General features: G+C 38.2%; 1 pseudogene; it reads right to left on the reverse strand.

The window, feature by feature from the left end:
- Positions 1-7,965: 7,965 nt before the first annotated feature.
- Positions 7,966-8,064, reverse strand: LOC130025822 (uncharacterized; annotated as a pseudogene).
- Between the last annotated feature and the right edge of the window lie 4,179 nt (positions 8,065-12,243).

The following is a 12,243-nucleotide window of genomic DNA, read 5'->3' on the forward strand; positions in this document are numbered from 1 at the left end:
CTTGCCACGAGTGCTGAAGGCGGGCATTTGGAATAAAGAAGGGACAGTTATGACAATGATAGTTGGAAGTGATTACTCTGGGTGAGAACTGAGTCCTGAAAGTAGGTAAAGGAATAAACGTGAGAAACTCTCAATATCTGTATTACAATCCATAATGCCCAAAGGATGAGAGAGAGAGAGAGATAGAGAGAAAGAGGTGCCTGCCACAGTGTAGAGATAGCAGGCTGTCAGGGGGGGAGGGGTTTGAGGTTGGGAGAGGGAGTGGTGGGAGAGAAACTGGGGACATTAGCAATGGAACTGTATACTAGTGGAGGTTGGGTGTTGAAATATCCTATGAATGAAACTGAATCATGAAAAGCTTTGTAATGTGTGTCTCCTGCAGATTCAATACAAAAACATGATATTTAGTTTCTACCACCATGACTAACCTATGACTTTGCTGAAATTTATTTTTATCACCTTGGCTGGTCTCATTACATGGGTGCCTGTGTGGTAATTTTTTTTTTATTTTTTATAGACTGAAGATACAAAACTAATAGGGTTGGGACTTATGGTGGAAGGGGAGAAGAGCACAAAAACCCTGTTGACCACAGCTCAGCAGGGTCAGCTAGCTTTCGTGATGACAGAACTCCTTCACTGATTTCCTCTTTTTAATGTGGAAAACTGAAAAGACTTTGCAGGCTGTCAGTGGGTTGTCCGCTCCAGTTCACACTATTTTCTTTTCGATCAGAATTGTTTAAAGATTATTTGAAAAATTTGGAGCTTAATGATTTGTTCTCATATATTTCCACTACATGGTGTCAGTGGGCATTGATCCAGGAAGGCCAGCATAAAAAAGTTGAGTTGTATGTCTTAACCACCAATGCCAACACTACTGTAAGTATGGAACCCAAAGTACAATAGTTAAACTTCAAAATGTGTTTGTCAAGGAAATAGGTGGGAATGCAGGGTGAAATGGGTCATTTGTTGGTGGAGGGTTGCAGACACTGGTAGTGTAATTAGAATTGGAATATTATATGACAAAACTCCATTATAAATGATTTTGAAAATCAAAATTGCCTAAATTTAAAAAAAGAGAAGTCAACTTATGTCTATATTTCAAGAAAGCTTGTCTTAGCAAATTTTGGCAGGGAGACCATACTTGGTGGAGAGAGGGAGAAAGAAAGGGACAGTTGACAGTTGGGAAGAGAAGCCTGGATATCATGGAAGAGATGAAAGCTGATCTTAGAAGATTTGGAGCCATCAGAGTTTAGAGAGTTAAATGGTGAGACCATTGCAGTTTAGATAGTTAAATAGAGAGATTGGTTTCAGTCATCAGCAGTGTATACATAGAGAGAGCTCACAGATATTCAGGCTATATTACCTAACAAGGGGAGCGTTTTTTTCCTGAAGCACTATGTAAGGATAATATTTTGCCAGGAAGAATGATAAGAAGTTGGTTCTCTTTCACAGATTAATACATTAGAGATGAAAACTTTTATACAAAGGAATCTATCATCTTGTCCTGTTGCTCTGTTTTCTTGTCATCATTCCATTCTCCCCCACAACCCTACCTAATCAGGGCTCTCGACATTTCTCAGCAGAGTCACCACATAGCCCCAGAGCATATGTTAACTTCTGGTAGCTCACAGCCCTCATGTTTGTCCCCCATCCAAGCCAGAGCCATCCTTCTGAAACCAAGGATATTTGCTGAAAGCCCGTTCTTCCTTGAAGTGGCAGTCATGGTTTACCTCTTCTTAATCATTTTGTTTACAAATTTAGATGAATGTCACTATAATAGTGACAGGGATTTTCCAAACTAAGAAAAGCATAAACATTTCCCTTTCCCCGAAGAAATTTGGGCTAGTTATTTTCTATCCACTGCTAATAATATGTGATAATTAGGAAACAGAACTGAAGTAAAAACAGGTACATTTGTCAATTTGGTGCCATGACTAGTCAGTCTGAGTATAAGTATGTATTTCTAGAAAAAAAAGCAGAAGAAAAGGAGTTGGTTGCTAGCAAAGAATGCCAAATCTCTGCCAAGAACTCCTTTGAAAATAAGAATTGTGACTATGGATGGAACATAATTGCAACTCAATGCCTCTTTTGTAGACCACAACACCCAAAAGGAGAGAGAGAACAAAAGGGAATGCCTGCCACAGTAGCAGGGTGGGAATGGGGGGATCAGTGTGGGAGGAATACTGGAATCCATGGTGGTTGACAATAGGGACTGGTGGAGGAATGGGCATTTGATCAATGTATAATCGAAACCCAAGATCAAAAATTTGTAAATGTAGAACTGTACCTCATGGTGTTTCACTAATAAAAATTTAAAAAAAATAAAATAAAATAAAAATTGTTTTGTCTGCCAGAGATCAGCAGATGGGAACCTGAGTGAAGGTAAAATATTAAATTAAGATTAAATTGGTTGACTTCTATTTTTCCTTGAGTACATTAATTTGATTTTGGAGTCAATTTATATGACAGTTCATCAAGGCACAGAAATTTTAACACTTCTCTTGTTTAAAAGTATAGTGATACACCATGTCTGTATCTCACATTATTTTTATTTTTGATAGTTTCACACAAAAGATATGTCAAAATCATAGATAAATGAAAATTATTTAAATACTTTTTGATTATTTAAAATTACTTTATAGAATTATATTATAGAATTTCATAAATTTTCGGATTATGCAGAGTCAAAGTACATGTATCATATTACACTCACTACTGAAAGGCCTACTCTGTCATTTACCATTGTTCAGTTTTTCCACTTTGATTACACCTTTCCATCTGGAAACTAAATAGTCTCATAGTTCTAAAGTTTGTTTTTATTGCTTTGAAAGATCAGAATTATGCAATTTTCAACATTGGATGAAACTAGAGGATATCATGCATGTAAAGTTAGCCTTAAGGAAAGGAACAGATACAGAGAGATTTTTCTCATATGTGGATTTTAAAGACACACAGCAAGGTAGCAACAAAGGTTCAAGAGCAATGTAAGGGGAGAACTGATCCACACAATTGACTCAGGGGATTGGGAGTGAGGGATTCTGGGGTTTTGAGGGGAGAGGGAGGGTTTATTCTTTGAGAGAATGAGGAGTGTCATGTTGGAATTATGTGTATGAGAAACCATTATTAATTGAATTATACATCATAGAATATAAATTATGTTTTAGACGTTTGTCTGTCTCATTTTATTCTATTAATTAGATTTCTCCATATGCCACATATGCATGAACTTGTATGATGCCTATCTTTCTCTGCCTGGTTTATGTCACTAAACATAATATCCTCATGTTATCCATTTTTATACAAATAATAAGAAGATTTCACTTCATACAACTGAGTAGTATTCCATTGCTTTACCACCTTTCATTTTCAAAATTTGTGGTTTAAAAGATACAAACATTTGTTTTAACAATGCTCTGGTGTTTTAAAATTTTTAGTTTAGGGAAGCAAAATAGATTTTACTGAAAAACACTTAGAAACTTGTGAAACAGGTGTAGGGTGGAATGGAATATATGTTCAAGGAGAACACTTGTTTAACAAAGCAAGCAAAGACAGACATAGAGAAAGGAAGCACGGTATTTCTTCAAGGGAGAACACAAGCTTGAGGACCAAGCCCACTCTTGTAGTTTAGGAATAAGAACTTGGAGTGGTATGAACTTAACTTGTGCACTTTACGGGAGAACCTGAGTGAAACTATTAGAAGTAAGTTCAGGAGCATGATAAACTGGAGTCTGCACTTGGAGGGAGGAGGGTAGAGATTTCTTTGGGGAGATCCGGACTATGGAGAACAGTAATATTATAACATTAATGATAGTATCGTACCGTGGGATTCCAATAAAATCTTTCACAGTGGCGTCAGAAATGATAACATTCTTAGGTATTTGGATTTCCTGTGGAAACAACGGGAAAGCTGAGTTTATGCACTGGATGCCTCAGCCTGAAACAAGGTCAACAAGTCATGAATTAAAAATTTCAAGTTAGATGGATCAAGGATTCTGATCCCAGTGGAAGGCTAGCTTTCGGGTGGACAATTTCTACTGATGGCCTGATGTAGATTCTGATCCTCGGACATGTAACAGAAAGGAGGTAGTGACAGGTATCCTCAGAAGTGAAGCCTCTGAGACAGAATTCATTCATGCCAACTTATGGGTTATCAATGTTTGCTCATGGCTGCTACCCTTATAACATGTCATCCAATGGTTTTGTGGTTTCAATTTACTGTGTAAATGTAAAGATGAAGTTTCTAAATGGAAGGTAAACATCTGAGGCCCTCAAGATGATGAATTATGGGGATGCGGGGCGGGGGAGCTGGAGCTATACAGCATGTAGGGCATTTACCTTGCACACGGCCTACCCAGGTTAGATTGCCAGCATCCTGTATGTTCCCCCCCAAGCACCGTGAGGTGTAATTCCTGAGTGCAGAACCAGGAGTAAACCCTGTGCATCGCCAGGTGTGACCCAAAAACACACACAAAAAAAGATGATGACTTGCCTTTAGATATTTTGAAGTCAAGTAGAAACAGCCAGAAATCTCCCCAGAAAAGAGTTCTCCTGGGTCGAAAACATCATCACCTCTAGCGTGAGAAGATCCAGAAAATAAGGTTTCCATTTTATGCCAAGTTAAAGCAAGCCAGACATGATCTTGGAAAGTTTGTCCAAGGAAAGCATGGCTATAGGAAGGATAAGGTGACAACTGAGGCTTAGAGGTAAAATATACAAGAGAAGCAAAGGTCAAGAAGTAGGCGGTACAGTGGCGACAAGGTATACTAAGAAGAGCATTTTTTAAAAAATAAAATGCAATGACACATCAAATAAGACCTTTTTAAATGTTTCAGAACAGGGATATAACTCAGTGATAGAGCATTTGCCTTCCATTGTATGATGATCTGGGATTGATACTTAGCATTGCAAACAGCATTATTTTTTAATTTTTAATTTCTTTCTTGCTTGTTTCCTGGCTTGCTTGCTTTTTTTGTTTTTTGGGTCGCACCTGGCTATGTATAGTGGTTATTTTTTATTTTTAAAAAGACTTATAATTTTACCTTTTTACCTGTGGTTTAAAAGGAAATCTAAAATATTTTAGAGTAAATATATGTGAGGAAGAATAAAATTCACAGGAACTACTTGGTGTTCTTAATGATACAGGAATCAGAATTTTGAGGTTAATTGTATGGGTATTGCATAAATAATTTTTCCCCATTACGTGGGCTCTCTTTTTATCATAGGTAAAGGTAAAGGTAAAGGCCCTCCCGTTGATCATCGATTTGCTCGAGCGGGCCCAGTAACGTCTCCATTGGAGACTTTGTTGTTACTGTGTCTGGCATATCGAATACTCTCGGTAGCTTGCCGGGCTCTCCAAGAGGGGCGGGGGAATCGAACTCGGGTCGGCCATAGTTGGCCCGGCAAGATTCGGTAATAATAATCTGAGGGCCAGCGTCAGGATATTTGACTACATTCCATTGTTCTGAGGCCTGTCTTTATATGAATGTCATGATATTTTGATTACTATAACTCTGTAGTAGGGTTTGAAGTTGGGGAAGGTGTTCCCTTCTTCTTTTTACCAAAGATTGCTTTAGATCTTCATGGGAGTATATGGTTGTGTATGAGTTTCAAGAGTGTTTAATCTATTTATTTGAAAAATATCATGGGTATCCTTATAGAATGTGCATTAAATCTTTATAGAGCTTTGGGGTGTATTGCCATTTTGACAGTACTAAATCTCTCAATCTATGAGCATGGGATGTGATTCCATTTCCTCATATACTCTCTTTTTTCGTGAAGTAGTGTTTTGTAGGTTTTTTTTTTTTGTATAGTTCCTTAACCTTTTTAGTTGATTCTAATATACTCGATTTTCTGAGGTATTATTGTGAATGGGATTGTTTTTCTCTATCTCTTTTTTCTCTTTCATTATTAATATATGGGAAAGCCATGGAGTACCAGATATTGATTTTGTAATATGCTACTTTACTAAACAAATCTATTGTTCCCAGGTGCTTTTTTGTAGATTCTTTGGGATTTTCTAAGTATAGTATCATGTCGTCTCCAAATAGTAAAAGCTTGAGTTCTTCCTTTATTATCTGGATGCCCTTGATATCTTTTTTTTTTTTTACCGAAATCATATGGCAAGTACTTCAAGTACTATGTTGAATAGGAGTGGTGAGAGGGGGTAACTTGTTTTGTGCCTGATTATATTCTGGGATTCTAGCTCATTGATTTCTGCTCCAAGCCTTTAGTTTTTCCCCATTGAGAATAACGCTTGCTTTGGGTTTGTGGTAATTTGCTTTGACTAGATTGAGGAAAGTACTTTCAACTCCCATTTTGTTGAGAGTTTTTCATCATGAATAGGTGCTGGATGTCATCAAATGCTTTATCTACATATATTGATATGATCATATGACTATCTTTATTTTATTGAGATGGTGTATTCTGTTGATTGACTAGAGAATGTTAAGCCATCCTTGCATCCCCAAGATAAACCTACTTGGTCATAGTGTGTGATCTTTTGTTGAGTTACTGGATTCTCTTTGCTGGTATTTTCTTGACAATCTGTGTATCTGTATTCATCAAGGAAATAGGTCTGTAATTTTCTTTTTTTGTGGTGTCTCTGTCTGTTTTGAGTATTAGGGTGATCTTTGCCTCATAGAAACTATTTGGGAGTATTTCTGATTCTTCAATTTCCTGGAAAATCTTGAAAAATGTCGGCAGCATTTCCTCTTTAAAGGTTTGAAATATTTCACTATTGAATCCATCTGGGCCAGGGATTCTGTTTGGGGGGGATACTTTTGACCATCATTTCAATTTCCTTGGTATTGATAGGTTCAAGTATTCCAAATCTTCTTGGTTCAACGTTGGGAGGCAATTGGAATCCAAAAATTCATCAATTTATTCAAGATTCTCTCATTTCCTGCTGCAAAGATTCTCAAAATAGTCTCTGATGATCCTATGGATTTCTGTACTTTCTATTAGGATAACCCCCTTTGAATTTCTGATTCGATTTATTAGAATTCTTTCTCTTTGTTAATTTGAGAGGTTTCTCGTGGTTTATTGATCTTATTTATTTTCTCAAAGAACCAGCTTTTGCTCTTATTGGTCTTTTGGATTGTATTTTGGGATTCTAGCTCATTGACGTCTGGTACAAGTTTTATTATTTCCTTCCTCCAACCTAGTTTGGACTACTTTTGTTGGTCATTTTCCAAAATCTTGAGCTCTAATTAATTCATGTAGATCCTCTCTTTCTTCCTGATGAATTCTGGCAGAGCTATACTCTTTCCTATTAACACTGCTTTTGCTGTGTCCCACAAGTTCTGGTAGCTCGTGTACTCATTCTCATTTGTTTCTGGAAACTTTTTATTTCCTCTTTGATTTCTTCTCTAAGCCAACAGTTGTTCATTACTTACCTTAAAGAAAATATTTCCTTGCTGATCTTTAGTCTGTTTGATCTATTGAGAAGTGACAAAGTAGTGTTGAAATCTCCAACTAGTATAGTGTTGCTATCAATGTTTTTCTTTAAGTCAATTAGAAGTTGTTTTTAAGTATTTTGCTGGTCTGTCATGAGGAGAATCTACATTGAGGAGGGTGAGTTTTTTCTGATGTACAGATCCCATGATCATGAAGAAATGACCTTCACTGTCTCTTATAACCTATAGCCTGAAGTCCATGTGGTCTGATACTAGTATGGCCACTCCAGCTTTGTGGAGCTGTTCTTTTCTTTCTTGAAGAATTGTTTTCCAGCCTTTGAATTTGAGCCCATGGTTGCTTTGATTGTTCAGAAGTGTTTCTTCAGGCAGCAGAATGTTGGGTTCAGTTTTATAATTCATCTTCCCATTCTGTGCCTCTGAATTGGCACATTTAGTCCATTGACATTGAGAGAGATTGTTGTGATGGGGATTTGTGCTATCTTTATGTAGAATTTTTGTACTTGTGGGGATTGTCTTAGCTTAAAGTAGCCCTGTTAATTCTTCTTGCAACAACAATATGGAACACTTTACAACTTTGCATGTCATCTCTGTGCAAGGACAATGCTAATCTATGTATCATTTCAATTTTAGTATATATGTCATCAAATATAGTATGAGTTAATTTTTCCATATTTTTCTCTACTTATTAATTTGAGGGTTGTCCTTACTCACTCCTATGGCAGACAGTGATTCATAAGCAAGGTATGTATTTCAAAGCAGCTTGAATAGATAGATTTAGAACTTTAATGTCCCAGAAAGAAAAATATGGTTTTTACCATATTATCTTTTTCCATACCCAAGGCATCAGTTTTACAAAATAATTCTTTTGGAAGATAGTATATGAGTCTTGTTTAATGCCCTTCCCTGAAACCTTCATTAAGACCATTAAACTAGAGCCTTTTGCTGTTCTCACCTCAGTCCCTTGTACATCTCCAGGAAAAGGTGGATGGTGTTGTCTGCAATTTGACCACCTTGAATGTAAGTCGGATTTTTCTCCTGAATGAAGAGGTGAGGAGCATATTGATGATTTCATTCCACCTTATTACAAGTTCAACTTGAACGGAAGGTGAGACTCATGAGGCTCCTGTAAAGGACAGAAAAAAGGGTCTCAGTGAAGTTTAATGGCCAACACATATTAGCAACACAGATGACTCAAAGTAGCCTGTGTGCATCTTTGTGTATAGTGAGTTTCATATCTACTGATAGTGATTCTCAGTCATGACACACAGGCAAAACAGACCTGTAATTAAAAATCTAGTTCTCTGAGCAGAGTGGGGTCTCTGAGGTGATTGAACAAGTGTATAGTAATTTATTACTAAGCACATAATTAGTTTGAATGATGTGTACTTTTCGATCTAAAATTAATTCCAAATATGTCTAAAATTACAGTGTCCTGACCCCACACCTGGCTTTCCTCACCTGGGCACCTTGGAGGGGTCGGGGTGAGTTTCCCTCACCTCCTGATTAGAGCCCCGGTAGCTGATGAACTCTGCTACCAGCTATAGGTACGCTTAAGGCCACTCTCCCCAAGCTTGAAGGAGCCTCATGCATGAAGGAATTGGAAGCAGAACCTGTGTAAACACACAAAAAATAAAAGGCCGGTGGTCTGGCCGTTTCCCCACTCCACGAAGGTCAATGGCGATGGTCAGGAGATGGAAGGAAATGGGGGCCAGGCTGGTTGTTCCTAGCAGCAGGTTATTACATGGAAGAGATGTATGACATGGAGGCCTCAGGAATCCTCAAGCACGTGCGCGCACTGTGAGCCCGGAAGTTCCCCTTATATAGATCATAGAACCTCTAAAAGGCGCATTACAGTGAATTCATAAAAGGAGTTACAGAAAGAACATTGAGGCAGCAATCCATATGTTGTTTCTTTACATCCACATTGTTTCTTTACATCAGCAGGCCAGTAATACTGGCCTCTAGAAAGAAGATACAAAGCCAAACTGAAACCTTTCACAAGCACTTTCACAAGCTGTAAGCACCTTGATTTGCATCCCAAAGAACAGCCTGGCTAGAGCTGGGAATCTATATCCCAAAGATCAGTCCTGACTAGCACCTGAGATCTGCAGATCTAAGACCAGCTAGGTTTCTGAGAGAAAAGGCAAACTGTCTCAATATACTGAAATCATTTACTGAAGGCAGTTTGAAGGGGAGAAACAGTCTCATCCAAGCTAGTCAGGACACACAGGAAAACAGCTTCTAGGAGGTGTTTCTCCTCTCCTTGTCCAACCAACATATAAGCATATATAATATTAATCATTTTGTATGAACACAGTAAGAAATGCATTGAGCTTATAGAATTGCTCTTCTAGGGCCATTTCAATCTCAGACTGCAGTGCTCAGGCCAGATTTCTTTCCTATTCCTAGCAGCAGGGCCCCTAATGTGGTCGTTACTTTTGGATCATGACATCATTTGCCTATGATCCATCTCTTAACTTATAGTTAAGAATCGTGGCACCTTGGCCTGGCCCATCGCGATGCCAGGGTAGCACATAACTTACCGGCTTGCCCTTGTTCCATCCAGTCCCACGTCGGGACCCTGCCCTTGGGGTACTAGGAAGTGAGGGCAACTGAGGCTTAAGTTGAGAAGGCAGATGCCCAGGAGTGAATAATATTCAAAGCCAATCAATTCCTAAGTTACAAAGCATATTAAGTAATTGTCTTCCTGTACCAATACAAAAGGACATTGCATTAAGGTAAACTGCTCAAAACACACAAGGAGACGGAGGAAGGCAATATTAACTTACAGTATAGCTTCAGTGTCTAAGACGGAGGAGACGTTACAAATTGGTTGGGGAAGAGAGCATAGAAGTGGTTACAGACAGACAAAGTAATGGGAGTGTCTCAGGAGCACTGTGATGGGTGCAATTTGATAAACCTAAGCTCCGTATACTCCAACAGAACCCAGGTGTATGGGAACAGGGGATGAGATCTCCAAAGCTGCTCAGATCAAGACTGGACCCCCTCCATCAAGATCCACCATCTTCTAGTAGCTAAATGTTACAACCACGAACTGCCCCTGGAGCCATGTCATCCCATCAATGGCCAAGATCCAGAGACTGGATATTGTTGATAAGATAACAACTCTTATTGTTCAGTTCTCACTCTCAGAGAACCTGGTAGGCTTCTGCGAGTATCATGCCTGCATGGCAGAGTCTGTGTTTCTGGTCACTGTTTCTTTTGAGGTACAGAAGCTGCTTAATTTAAGATAGTCCCCTTTGTTTATCTCTGTTTCCAGTTGCTTGGCAAGTGGCGTGTTATCTTTGAAGATACCTTTAACTTCAATGTCGTGGAGGGATATGCCGACTTTGTATTCAATGTACATGAGGGATTCTGGTCTGATTTTGAGGACTTTGACGCATTTTTATCTGACTTTTGTGCATGGTCTTAAGTAGAGGTCTGAGCCATTTTTTTTCCATGTAGCTGTCCAGTTTTTTCTGCACCGTTTGTTGAAGAGGACTCTCTTGCTCCACTTCACATTTCTTGCTCCCTTATCAAAGATTAGATGATTATATATTTGAGGGTGTGTGTCAGTATATTCAATCCTTTTCCAATGGTCTGCGGCTCTGCCTTTGTTCCAGTACCATGCTGTTCTCATTATTATCACTTCATAGTAGAGTTTGAGGTTGGGGAAGGTGATGCCTCCATCGTTTTTTCCCCAAGAATTGCTTTAGCTATTCGTGGGCGTTTGTTGTTCCATTCGAATTTCAGGAGTGCTTGATCAATTTCTTTGAAGAATGTCATGGGTATCTTTATAGGGATCACATTGAATTTGTACAATGCTTTGGGGAGTATTGCCATTTTGACAATGTTAATTCTCCCATTCCATAAGCAGGAGATATGTTTCCATTTCCTCGTGTCCTTTGTTATTTCCTGTTGTATAGGTCCTTTACCTCCTTAGGTTAGCAGATTCCAAGGTTCTTGATTTTTCTGAGGCACGATTGTGAATGGAATTGTTTTTTTCATGTCACTTTCTTCTCTCTCATTATTTGCATATAAAAAAGCCATAGACTTTTGGGTATTGGTTTTATAGCCTGCAATTTTACTATGAAAGTCTATTGTTTCTAGGAACCTTTTTGGTAGAGGTTTTAGTATTCTTTAAATAGAGTATGATATCTGCTGTGAATAGTGAGAGCTTATTTCTACCTTTCGTACATGAAAAATCCTTAATATCTTTTTCTTACCTTATTTCTATTGCAAGTACTTCTAGTACCACCTTGAACAGAAGTGCCAAAATTAACTTTTACTTAGCACTTTTTGTCTGTAAATTTCTATGCTAAGAACAGTGGAATAAACAGTGATATCTTAGTAATTTACAAGTAAATTATGAAGACAGATAATATAAAATAATTTCTTTGTATAAATTTCCAAAATATGTCGCTTTTATTAAATACATTAAGAATAAATCATAGATCTTGATTATACCCTGAAGATTATTTACTTGTTAGAAGTTACCTTTCTAAAATGCAATAAAGTGACACATTTTGAAAATGTTGATTATTCGCTCATTAATTCAATGAATCTTTGTTAGTCTGGTGGTGCATTGCCTCCAGGAAGTCAACCTGTACCCTCAGGTGAGTGCATCAACAGTCTGATGGTGTCTTCATGCTTCCTGATAACCTCAAATGGCCACTGTGCCTCTGGCTGGATCCCAAAACCTCAGGACTACGTTTCCCGAGAAATTAAACTCCCGAAAGATATGTGGGAGCCATGTTCACAAACCACCCCTGGCTCAGTTATACAAGCTAATGGATTGGTCTTGTTTCAGAGACCCATAAACAAATCT

The sequence above is a fragment of the Sorex fumeus genome, unplaced genomic scaffold, assembly GCF_029834395.1.
Source record: "Sorex fumeus unplaced genomic scaffold, SorFum_2.1 ptg000032l, whole genome shotgun sequence".
NCBI lineage: Eukaryota > Metazoa > Chordata > Mammalia > Eulipotyphla > Soricidae > Sorex > Sorex fumeus.